The sequence below is a fragment of the Eriocheir sinensis genome, chromosome 62 (assembly GCF_024679095.1).
Source record: "Eriocheir sinensis breed Jianghai 21 chromosome 62, ASM2467909v1, whole genome shotgun sequence".
Lineage (NCBI taxonomy): Eukaryota > Metazoa > Arthropoda > Malacostraca > Decapoda > Varunidae > Eriocheir > Eriocheir sinensis.
Window position 1 is genome coordinate 8,194,391 of NC_066570.1, and position 12,624 is coordinate 8,207,014.

At 42.3% G+C, this 12,624-nt stretch overlaps 1 protein-coding gene across 5 annotated transcripts in view; it reads right to left on the reverse strand.

Annotated features, from left to right (window-relative positions):
• Nucleotides 1-11,771, reverse strand: part of LOC126986738 (ras-related protein Rab-34-like) — a 35,068-nt gene extending 23,297 nt beyond the window's left edge. Inside the window, exon 1 of one of the 5 annotated variants that reach the window (XR_007739924.1) lies at nucleotides 8,428-8,714. The gene's annotated coding sequence lies outside the window, so the exon portion shown is untranslated. Of the gene's footprint in view, nucleotides 1-8,427; nucleotides 8,715-10,711; nucleotides 10,731-11,239; nucleotides 11,572-11,631 lie in introns of those variants that run through there. The other 4 variants (XM_050843113.1, XM_050843112.1, XM_050843114.1 and 1 more) reach the window with 4 other exon arrangements.
• Nucleotides 11,772-12,624: the final 853 nt, after the last annotated feature.

The window sequence follows — 12,624 nt, forward strand, 5'->3', positions numbered from 1 at the left end:
ACCAAATGCCACTATACAGGCTGGGCAAGGATGAGAAGAGGAGGGGTGGTTATCATAGTGGTTGTGGCAAGTTACATCAAAGAGCATGTGTGAAGAGAATGAATATACACCGGACAGAGCACATGAACAATACAGGTTATCTTCACGTCACAGGAGTAAACTGTTTTAATTTACCATATTTTTTAGTGCATAAGACACAACTTTATATTCAAGGCTATAGGGAACATTTTTTTCTAGTTCTACAATCTTTTCCCAAAATAACCTATCTTCTTTAGAGTATGAGAAATAGAGTTTACTCCATATCAGACAAAAGCACAGTAGGGTATTTCATGTGTCATGGAAGTATGAATAAGTGAGGGGGGTCTTACAATATATTTATACCTTTGCACCTGCAAGAACTTTATGGTATGTAATCTATGATTCAAAGTAAGTGGGGCCTTGCAACTAGCATTTTTCTAACTAACAATTTCAAGACAGGCGCAGCCTCTCCTGAATCTGAGTGGTAAGTCGGCTTGTTTCTGTGACCATGAGCCAAGTGGCCGGCACTCTGCCAGGTGGTGGCTGCGTATACTCTCCTGCCTCACTAATCACATTCACCCCCTTTTCTAGGGGACTGCCAGGGTGGTGCAGAAAAGGCACAAGCTCATCAAGCAAAGCCTGGGGTTACCCTCTGACGAACTTTCCATGTGGGTGCCTGGAACACCCTGACCCTCTCGGAGGATCAGCGACAATCCTATCAATCAGCTGAAGTCAGGAGGTCGAGAGTGAACATGGTGGGGCTGAGACAAGGAGACCTTGCAATGGAGAGATCAGTACTGTGGGTTTTACCTACTATTGGTCAGGCCAGAGTGATGGTGCCTGTCTCAAAGGAGTAACGTATTTGACGGCTTATGAGATGCATGGGCTTATAAGACACACACCCCAGTTTCAGCAGGCATTTGGAAAAAATATATAATAAACAGGTTTGAACCACAAGTGTCAAGTGAGGATTTTTCGCCTGACATTCGTAGCCCTCCCCACTATCAGGCCATTGTTAAAGTTTCACATGTATTTAAATCCTTATCAAATCCCAATACTTTACATTTAAAACCCTCAATATTTGCTGGGACCTACCAGAATTGGTCCTTCTTATAGACTCGAGGGTACTGCTTTGAGGTGTAAACAAATATGGCGGAGACAGCGACATTCAGAAGGGTAATGGGTATACAGTTTGTGCATCATATTTCTTTGTTATTATTCATCATCATAAGTCTAGTTGTTGTAATATTCTAGAACATTTTTAAAACAAGGAAGTGTGAAATTTCAAACTTGAATGTGCTTCAATGTTTGTTGGACATGTATGTAAAGAAAGAATGTTAAAAGATAAGCACAAAATAGAGAAACAGGAACTTGCAAATATTGAATAATAACCTATCTTCTAAATATCTCGTCAATATTATCCATATATTGTTTGTGTTTATCAATCAAACAAAGTTAAACAGTTTTATGAAGAAGGTCTGTCTTACCTCAATGATCCCTGTCTACTAAGGAAACGTAGCTTGTCTTGCGCGTGTTGTCAGGTTTGGTACACAACCGTTCACTAGTTTGTTTAGGTACAAGCATTAACACGTTGCCGGCGGCTGGTAGCGCGGCGAACTCTCCAGTTCTGCGATTCAAATACTTAGCCCTAACTTCAGTGCGGCTCAAGCCAGTGAAGCGAGAGGAGGTGAGTGTTGACCGCATTGGCCACACCAAACTGTTTGCCCACCGGTGGGTCGAATCGCAAACCAAGAAAAATAGATGACATTACTGCGATATGACCCACCGGTGGACATACTTCTTTTGTCGATATTCTGTGCATCCCTATACCTACCTGAACTGTTCATACCTAGTAGCTTGATTATATATTGTTGTCTCTTTGTTTCACAGATGGAGAAAATAACTGTTGCAAGCTTTTATGGTCATCCCAGTTCAACAGACGAGAGAGAAGACAGCCTAAATGAGGACTCTGATGATCCACTTTATGAAACAGAGTCTTCTTGCTCCTCTGGTAGCCAGTCACTTGATATAGGTTCTGAAAATGATGACATGACTGAGGAGGAGGAGGACTTTGTTGATGACGTAGCTGGATCATCTATTTGTAGTTGGAAAGCCGTGACTGCCACACAGCGTACCTTTCCATTCACAGGAAAGGAGGAACTCTGTGTGAGAGCTTCATCATCATCAGAAGGGAAGATTTGGCCAATTGATGCTTATCTACTGTTTTTGACTGATGAAATAATAGATCTGATTGTCACTGAAACTAACCGCTATGCGGATCAACTTATTGCTTCTACAGTACTGACAAGGAATTCTAGACTCAGAGCTTGGGTTCCTCCTACAGGAAGTTGTTATTAACGAAACCATGATACCCTTTAGAGGTAGAATATTCTTTCGGCAGTATATTCCAGGAAAAAGGCATAAATATGGATTGAAATTGTAAATTTGGAGTTGTTGTGTGGTGCATCTGAAAAGTGTCAGTCCTTAGGAAAAACTGAATCAGTCATTGCAAGATTGATGTTACCTTTACTTGGGAGAGGGGTTACACTACACTAACAATTTTTACACATCTATTCCACTTGCTCAGTATCTTCTCTCACACAAGACATATCTGTGTGGGACAGTGTGTGTCTCCTGTAAAGGTCTTCCAAAGGAAGTGACAAAAGCCAAAATCATGAGAGAGGAAGTAGCTTCTCTTGAAAGTGATGAAGGTATCAAATGTATTGAATTGGAAAGATAAAAGAAATGTGTTCACACTATCAACAATTCCAGGGCATGATGACAAACTAACTGCAACTGGTAAAATATCAAGAAGTGGAGGAGAAATAAAAAAAACCTCAGTGTGTAATGGATTACAACAATAATGCAAAGAAAGGAGTTGATCTTTCAGATCAAATGTCATCTTATTACACATCTGTGAGAAAAAGCAGAAAATGGTATAAAAAAAGTTGCATTGGAGTTACTCACAGGAACTTGTGTAGTGAGTGCCTTCATTCTTTTCAACAAATATTTTTCAGATAAGAAATGGACCCTACTGAATTTCAAAGAGTCAATGATCCTTTCACTTCTAAGTAATAGTCCATATGAAAGACAGACCAGGCAAAAAATCTTCATATAATATCATTCCCTCAGCTGCACAGCACTTCTTATCAGAAGCTGAAGGGTCAAAGAGAGAATCTCGAAAAAGATGTGTAGGGTGCTATGAAATAATATCCACAAGTGAAGGATCTAAAGTGGCATCAAAAAAAGCAAAGAAAGTATCAACTTTCTGTAGCTCATGTGATGGTAAGCCTTTCCTTTGTCTGTCATGCTTTGAAACTAAGCATTCAGAGTAAATCATGTAAACATGTAGCCTACTAACAGTTTGTTCTTTTTTAATTTTCATTATTCATGTTTATCAATATGATACGCAATTTATGAAGGTCACCATTGGCTGATTTGTTGTCACAGTTTGTTCAACAGACTATATACAGAATTTCATATAAAAAACAAAATAAAGGATATTTGATTTAAGAAAATCACTGAATTCTAGCCAGGAAATTCCATTTATGAGAGCAATTTGCATTATTTGTTAAAGGAAGGAGAAAAATGGAAGAAAATATGTATTTTTATATCTATCAGGAAAATGTCAAACAAAATTACTTCTTTTTTGTATTATTTTTTTATAAATGAAATAATGAAATAAATCCATTATCATTTAACTATCATTTTTTTTATGGGTTCCTACACCTTCTGACTACTGCAATTTAACTATATAATCCAATTCTTTTCAGTAATATGAAGAAAACATGACTCATATGAAAATTGATTTGCAACCCACCAGTGGGTCATATCGCAACATATTAAAGAAACTGATGACCCACCGGTGGGTCACATCGCAGGTAACATGTAAGTTACCTAATTTTCTTCCTGACTGGTGTCATTTTATATGAAGTAGTGGTAAGTGCTACAATTATATATTATTACTTTAGAAAAAAGTTGCCGTTGTTGCTGTAGAAGCGATCGCCGCCTTGTTTACATTTGTGGAGAGGTTTGCAGTTTAATCCAAGTACCATTGCTGCACTAAAACTTCACTAGCCAGTGACCCAAAGCTGAACCTTGACCTCATATAACGCAGAGCGATTTCCAGGGGCATTTTTTGGAATAAAAGTGTCTTATAAGCTGTCAAATATGGTAGTTATAATGTATGTCTGGCCAACTGCAGTCCTCTGTCATTGGGGTTACCCTGGTTTCTGAGCATATGATGCTGGTGAGTTTGGCGCACACCTTGGGCTTCATATCTCTTATTGCAGTGTACACCCCTAACAAGACATGAATTTGAGGAGAAAGAGATGTTCAATACCAAGTTCAACTCTATAGTCAACCAGTGACCCCTGCATGACACACTCATTGTTTGGGTGACTTCAATGCATCTATTGGCACATAGAGAGCTGTTGGTCCTCATGGCTCTGGCACCAGAAACGTAAACAGTTCACTCCTTTTGAACTTTCCAAAGTCCAGAAGGCTGAGGATTGCTGGTTCCTGGTTCCAGAGAAGCAAGCCTGGCTATTGGACTTGGTATAATAATGTTAGCTGTGTGGCAAAGGAGATTCACCACATCCTTGTTAGAACTTGTTGGAGGATCCTCCACAACTGTAAGGTTTTCTGGAGACTTGTTGAAAAACTGAGGATATGCATCAGGTCCAAAAATTTTCAAAATGCAATCCTCTGGGGTTCCATCACGAGAAACTGAGGGACCAAGTGTGTGCTCAGGAGTATATGGTGTCTGTATAAAATCAGTTTGAAGTGCTTGGTAATCTGTAGGACCCTGGAGAGTTGTGGGATACCTTTAAGTGTCAAAAGTGTCAAAGGTCTAGAAGTGGAGTTGCCTGGAGAATAACACTGGAGAAAACAGAGGAAAGTCATGTTGCCAGGCTGGTTGGGGACTCAAGACTAATACAGGACTGTCACAGAGGACCAGAACCCTTCTGAGGAGGGATAAGGAGAGGTAGGTTACAGGTCTCACTGAAGATGTTGGGGGTTGTCTAAATGCACACAACCTTAGATCTGCCTTATGAGCTCTAAAGAAACCCTGCTCCAAATCTACATCTTAGATGAGTACCATCTGAGTGGCTGGTGGGCAGATAGTATCAAATGCAGATGGGTACTGGGCTTGTTTGGCCGAGTACTTTGGGCAGTTGTACATGGCAGACCGCCTAAGTGGACGATTCCATCAGGTTGGGGTGCAGATTGTGGCTGCTGATCGACCTATTGATGAAACTCCATCCTCTCTTGCAGAGATGAGAGAAGCTGTGAGAAAGTTGAAGTGGAAAGGCAGCCGGGGCCTGTAACATCAGTGCAGAGATGCTGAAAGTCAGGGGTGAAGCCATGATCCATGGGTTGCATGCCGTGCTGTCTGGTGCCATTCCTCCCGACTGGAAACTGGGATAGGACTGCAACAATTACCATGGTATTACACTGCTTAGTGTGCCAGGGAAGGTGCTCCATCATCTGCTGCTGATGCGAATTCGATCTCATCTGCTAAAGTTTCAGACCTGAGCAATCCGGGTTCATGACCCGGAAGTCAACAGTTGACCAGATCCTAGCACTCTGTGTTGTTGTGAAATGCCAACATGAGTTTCGACAGGGGCTATTCACAGCCTATGTTGACCTCAAGGTTTTAGACTAAGTGCATCATGAGACACTCTTGGACATTCTGCAGGCCTGTGGGATTCCTGCAAGGATTATTGACCTGGTGACTGGCCTTTACTCAGGGACTGAGAGTGCTGTGAAGTGTGGGGAGGTGTTTCTTCACCTCTCAGTAGGTGTTAACTGACTATTTAGCCCCTTTATTGGTAGTATCCCTCAGGAGGCACATATTGTGCCGCCGTCATATAACCCAAAACCGAGTCCCTTCAATACCACCATATGCGAACAGTGACACGGGCGTGTCACATGGTCAGCGCTGTACACTTAACATTCAACAGCCTAGACAGCATTGTATTGAGAGCCTGGGAACCTATGGGGAATGTGGGTTTTGGGTGTGAGAAGGCAAACTGACTGAAATATGGGCCTCAAAAATTTCCCTAAAATCGGGAAAAATCCCTAGTCCCGAAACTTTGAGTAAAAGTTTCCTAAACGTATTGTCTTTCAATCCACCAGATTCGAACAGTGACACGGGCGTGTCACATGTGGTGCGCTTCTTTGGTGCTTCGTGGGCGCATCAAGTTGTGACAAGCACGCGCCTCCAATATTGCCCCCACGAGACCTTTCCAATACACATACTGTTGCACTTCTCTAGTTTAACCGGTGCATCATACATGTGGGGGTGTTGCCCCCCCTGGTTAGCAGTGGGGGTCGCGGGGGGGCAAAGCCCCCACATTAGAGGTTAGGTTATGTACAGTTCGGTTATAGTAACTTAAATATGCTCCCCCACCAAAAAAAAAAAAAAAAAAAAAAAACGGTGCATCATACACGTGGAAGGTCAAGGTTAGGTTGTGTAAAGTTCGGTTACAGTAGTTTAAATATGCTCCCTCCCCCCCCCCCCCCAAAAAAAAAAAAATTTACAGTGCATCGTATATGTGAGGGGGGTCCAGGGGGGGCACAGCCCCCCTTGTTAGGAGGGGGTCGAAGGGGGCAAAGCCCCCCCGTTAGCTGTTAGGTTATAAAGTTCGGTTAGAGTAGTTTGAATATATTTGACAAGCGGTGTGGGGTGTCGAAAATTACGCAGGTATGCAACGCAGGAAGGAGTGGGGTGGCGGCGGCCACTACACTGGATATCTAATGACACGCCCGACATTCGTCAACAGACCACCTGCGGTGGCTGCTAGGTTATATTGGAATAGGTTACAAGACTATGTGTTAGGGACTTTCCTTACTTTCGAGACTAGGGAATTTTCCCTAATTTAGGGACTTTTCTAGGGAAATTTTGGAAGCCTATATTTCAGTGATATTGCCTTCCCCTCCCAAAACCCCGGTTCCCCACCTGTCCCCAAGCTTGTGTTGGGGGGTAGGGGGGCTGGGGTGGAGCCGCTATTCTTAAGATTTACCTAACTTGTTACTATTGAGAGAGAGAGATGCCACATTAGCCAACCATGGTGATGCCACATTAGCCAACCATCAGAACATCTAAAGGGCAATCTACTTGCTGTCTTGGTTGGAGGCGTCACCTGATTCTAGATGGGGTTCTCCCCATCCAGGTAAGAAATCTAGGTAAGAAATAACCCTAACTCATTCACTCGCATAGAAAACAGGTGTGGACAGCAGAGCGGGGCGGAGTGTGCTACGGGGAGCTCTAGTATTCCTGATAGAAGTACCCCAAAAAAAGTAGGTTTTATACTGGTTTGTGCAGAAAAAAATTATCTCCACAAAAAAGTAGTCATATTTTTCCCATGAAAACACAATCTGTGTCTCAAAAATAATATGCCTACTCCTGCTACATTTTTACCAGTTCATTAAAATGACATCAGTAGGCTATTTATGAAAGCAGTCAAGACTCACTCACTCACTATAACATTGCGAATATGTACATCGAGGATTATTTTTTAAGGCTAATATCATAATTGTTGATGGCCCTGCAGAGCGTTGCGCTGGCAGTGCAGCAGGGCCTGAAACCTCATCAACGGAAAATGGTAAACAGTATGGTCGTCTTCAATGCATGGGGGATCAAGATTGACTTAATAATTTTATGGTTATATATTCATTTGTACCACATATAATGCATTAAAAATGCAATAAATCTTTGGAATAGCGGCTCCAAGCGGGTGCGCATTTAGGGCATGGTGTGGTGGTAATTACAACATTTCTAGTACGTACGACGTGGTTTTGACAAGCGGACAGACGTGTTTATGTCACAAGGGGTGTATTTTTCCACGCTGGCCTCACGATTTCTTCAAAGTCAATGGGCGATGAAACTGCAAGCTCCGGGGTGAAGAAGGGGAAGAGCCCACGCGGAAAAATACACCCCTTGTGACATAAACACGCCTGTCCGCTTGTCAAAATCCCATCATACGTGCTAGAAATGTTGTAATTACCACCACACCATGCCCTAAACGCGCACCCGCTAGGAGCTGCTATTCCTAAGATTTACAAAAATGCAAATGAACCAAAAAAAACTATCAACCGGAAGAAAAAATAGCAAAAACAGGAAGCAGCAATAAATGAAATAAATACCAAAATATCTAGCTTGAGGATGGTGTACGATACATAAAATAACACGGGCCCTCAAAACACAGATGCAATACTTTGGGGGCTAAGTTGTGCATACACCGAAATATTTCAGTGTTTGCCTCATTTTCTGTCAACTCTCCAGCGTGTTTTTTATCCCCAGCGTTCCCCGGTGTGACAAGCTTGTGGCTGACCCTTGCCCCAGGAATGGATGGCCTTGCACAGTCACCTGGTTACATAGTTCATTGCTCCTGTGCCACTTACGAGACTACTGGAACATGCCGTGCTGTGTCTCCCTGGAGTGTGCGGGCGGCGGGCAGCGGCGGGGTGCGGGCGGCGGGTCAGTGTTTACAATGGCTGGAATGGGTGAAACTCTTGGTCTTGGTCTTGATTATTTTTTTTAAAGTAACGGCAGCACAGATCATTGGTAAAATAAACAAGGCACACAAAAAAGCTCACTAAACGCTGTTTCTGCTAAAGAAATCGAAACTGAGTGGCCACAACAGAGGCTCAAGAGACTGCGTAGACCGCATATTGGCTATACATTCGTCTATTAGGGCCGAGTCACACATACGCGGTTCAGCGATACGGTTCATTGCCGATAGCTATCCCCAATGAAACATATATCCATCCGCCATAATCCGCCACTATCCGTGACATTCCGCACGGAACCGCCAAATTTCAATCCGCAGTGCAACGTATCGCTGAACCACGTATGTGTGACCCCTGCCTTAGGGCCGAGTCTCACATACGCGGTTCAGCGATCCGGATAATTGCGGATTTAATTTTGGCGGTTCCGTGCGGACTGTTACGGATAGTGGGGGATTATGGCGGATGGATATATTGCTGCGGATAGCTATCCGCGATGAACTGTATCGATGAACCGCTTATATATATATATATATATATATATATATATATATATATATATATATATATATATATATATATATATATATATGTGTGTGTGTGTGACCCCAGCTTAAAATTAGTTGCGGTTCATTGTGGATCATTGCGGATCAAATACGTTCAATACGGATCGACTACGTTCAATACGGATCGATTGCGCACAATACGGATTTATTGCGTATCTCTCGCGGCGCCACTGCGTTTCGATTGCGGATGCTCAGCCGTGGCGGCACGCTGCGGTATTTTTTAACGTTTCAAACCAACCGCAGTTCTTCCACGGTTCCGTGCGGACTGTTACGGATAGTGGCGGATTATGGCGGATGGATATACGGTTCATTGCGGATAGCTATCCGCAATGAACCGTATCGGTGAACCGCGTATGTGTGTTTGTTTACCTATCTACATTTTGTTGGAAGTGAATTTTTGATTTTTTGTTTTGTCTTCGAAGAAAAAAATACTGTTTTTCTCACATTATTTTCTCCACTGTGTCCCGTTTTCTTTTGACATTTTTTGAAATTCATTCCCAACAAAAATTTGCCCTTTAGTTGTAGTTTTAATGATACCTAATAAAAGTCGGTCAAACTTTTTACCGGTTTTGTGAATTTTTTTTGGTGTAAAAAACTACTTTTCGAGATATTGGCTCCTAAAGATTTTTTCCATTTCTCCCTGTCTTGCCATTTGTATTTATTTGATTAGCATGAAACTTTCACACATTATTGTGTATACCTTGTTGACTTGCTGGAGAATGATAAGGCATCTAGTCCCCCTTTATAAAAAAAAAGTTTTAATCAATCAAAGGTGAGTGTGTCAGAAGGTCAAGGTGTTCCACTACGACCGGAATTGCCTCTCAAACAGTGTTTGTAGCTAAGAAAACGACACGGTGATGAAAGTTTTGCTTGTAATGAGGCTCAATGTTCACAAATCTGTGAATAATCTGTTGTCGCAGCTGCAGTAATGTCTCATGAGGCAATGTAGCTGATTTTGCAGTTGGTGGTGATGTAGGTGGTGGTGGAGTAAGTGGTGACGAAGCAGGTGGTGGTGGAAAAAAGTGGAAAAAATATTCTAATGCAACTTTTACGTATATACAAGCATTGAATGATACCACATATGTTGACGCGTGTGTGGGGCTATGACAAAACAGCGCGGGACATTTAAAAATGGCCTCCATGATGGGGAGTGGTTTTAATTTTACAAAAACAAACCTCACCAACTGGTAGTTTAGGCTTTCCCGGCCATGCTGAGCGAAAAAAAAATATACTCGTCCGATTTTAAATATATTCGTAAAAAATACCCCGTAGTCGCCCCCCTTGAGTTCATGGAAAATGACGTCAGCATGTGGAGCGAGGAGAGATGAAATAGAAAACGAAAGTATTCACGTCGACAGTAACGCAAATAAAATCGAAAGTATTTATACGTCGAGCGGTAACTCAAATAGAATCTAAACAGGCTTTCATTGTCTTTGTCTTTGACAAATATCGTATCTTCTATATAGGTTTCTGTGGTGAATTTAACACACAAAGAAATTACGAACACACATCTTTAGGTAATGTTTCTTGCTTATACACACTATATAATTCACTTGACTGTCTATATATGCACATTCTAGACACAGTATAAAAATACAAAACATGCTAAATACCTTTTTGGCCACAGTGGGAGAGCCTAAACCTTAAATCTAAGAATAATGACTGCCCGTCCCTTTGTTATGGCTCACAGTAGTAAGCGTGGGATTGCCTTTGTAACGGCTCACATCTTGCTGTGTAATAATAATAAGTACAATGAAAAAACTAAGCTTACATTCAAATCCTCTCTAACGAGCATGATGCTACTCGATCCTCTTACAATAGGATTCAATACTTTATCCTGTATACATAAATAAAATAAGACATTATAGAAAATAGATTCCTTTAAAGGTACACTTGCTTATATCTACTTAATTAATAAATACATAAGAAAATAAGGAATCTGCAAGAGGCCAGTTGACCTACACGTGGTAGTTCCTGTAAAATTATAAACTCTAAAATCCATCTCCATCCATAAATATACTGAGTGGCCCAACCCTTCGTATATTTTCCGCATGTGGCCCGGCGCTGTTAAAAAAAGGTTGGACACCCCTGACCTAGACAGACTAAGGTGCTTTCTCTAGAGCGTTAAATAGCCTACTTACAGACTTGCAGCCACAGAGACACGCCAGTCCTCGTCGGCAGACCGACTCGGTCGGCTAGATTTCGATCGCCGATAGAGTCGGTCTGTCGGCATCCTGCTACGGGCCGCCATTAGGCTAAGCCCGTGCTCCCCCGCGCAGGGAGGGAGCATTTTTACCCTCTTAACGGGCCGTCTTCGGACAAGGGCCCGTTCCCCTAGTGAAACTAGGGGTAAATATTAAAAAAAAAAAAAAAAAAAAAAAATTGCAGCCAGATACTGAATAACTGCAAGGCATTGTGATTTGACAAAAACAAGCAACCCATACACCACCGAAGGGCACCGCTTCCGGCTGGCTACTGAGTTCTGACTACTGAGGAGGCGTAAACCATAGCTGAACTGGCTGAACCCACCAACCTTCCGCCTGATGACGTCATAGGCCAGTTGATTAGAAATTTGACGCACTATCCGGTAGACCCTGTCCTTTGATCCTGTGCAGACTGCTCCTTCTCCACGCTGACCGCACGCCACTACTACGCTCCTCTCTGCAGGGAGCGCAGTGTGTGGTGTGACCCGACCACAGAGTTATATACATAGACGGTTCCCAGAACCTGGATTTTGAAGCAACTGGCGGCCATCTTAGGGTGACGGATGGCGAGACAGAGAATATCACATAGTTATGTCTGCTACTGCTATTATCAAGTTACCAGCGCCTCGGCGATCCTCTGTCAGATAGACTTGTTATTTTCTTGTCCATTTTTTACCCACTGATTATTGTTACATTGGTACATGTCATATACCATCTGAATCGGAAAAAATGTGCTGAATTTGAAACTGTAGACGAAAATTTAATACAATAAAAAGTACATGAATGACAAGGAGTTGAAGCAAAAGGGGTGAACAAAAATGTTTATACACTACCATATTTTTTTCTCATTATTTTATTGTAGGTGTTGCATACAAACAGGAAGGAGGTCAGAGATACTCAGGAGACAGGCCGGCGTCCTTGTTTATTCTGGCTCGAAACACGACAACAGGCGCCAAGCTCAGACAAAAGAGATGCAGCAAGCGTATTCTATCCTTTCAACAGGGGAATACCCAACATTCCTTCCCCTATTTTTTCTACATAAAGCAGAGAAAATAATAAAAAAAAACCATAACTATGACATCTTGATATAAACTTAAGATTACAAGAACTACAGTAAGACACCTTTAGAGATTGAGTCGGTCCGGAGGTTTCAGCACTCTTCCGGATCGTTTCGGTACAGGAGTCTGAGATACTGGTACCTTTTCATGGGCTTCTGGAATTGTCACGGTCTGCCCTGTTACATTGTGGTCCTGGAACTCGATTACTTCCCTTGATCCACGGTCATAACTATCTCCAGAACCCACTGGTGAACTTGAATCAAC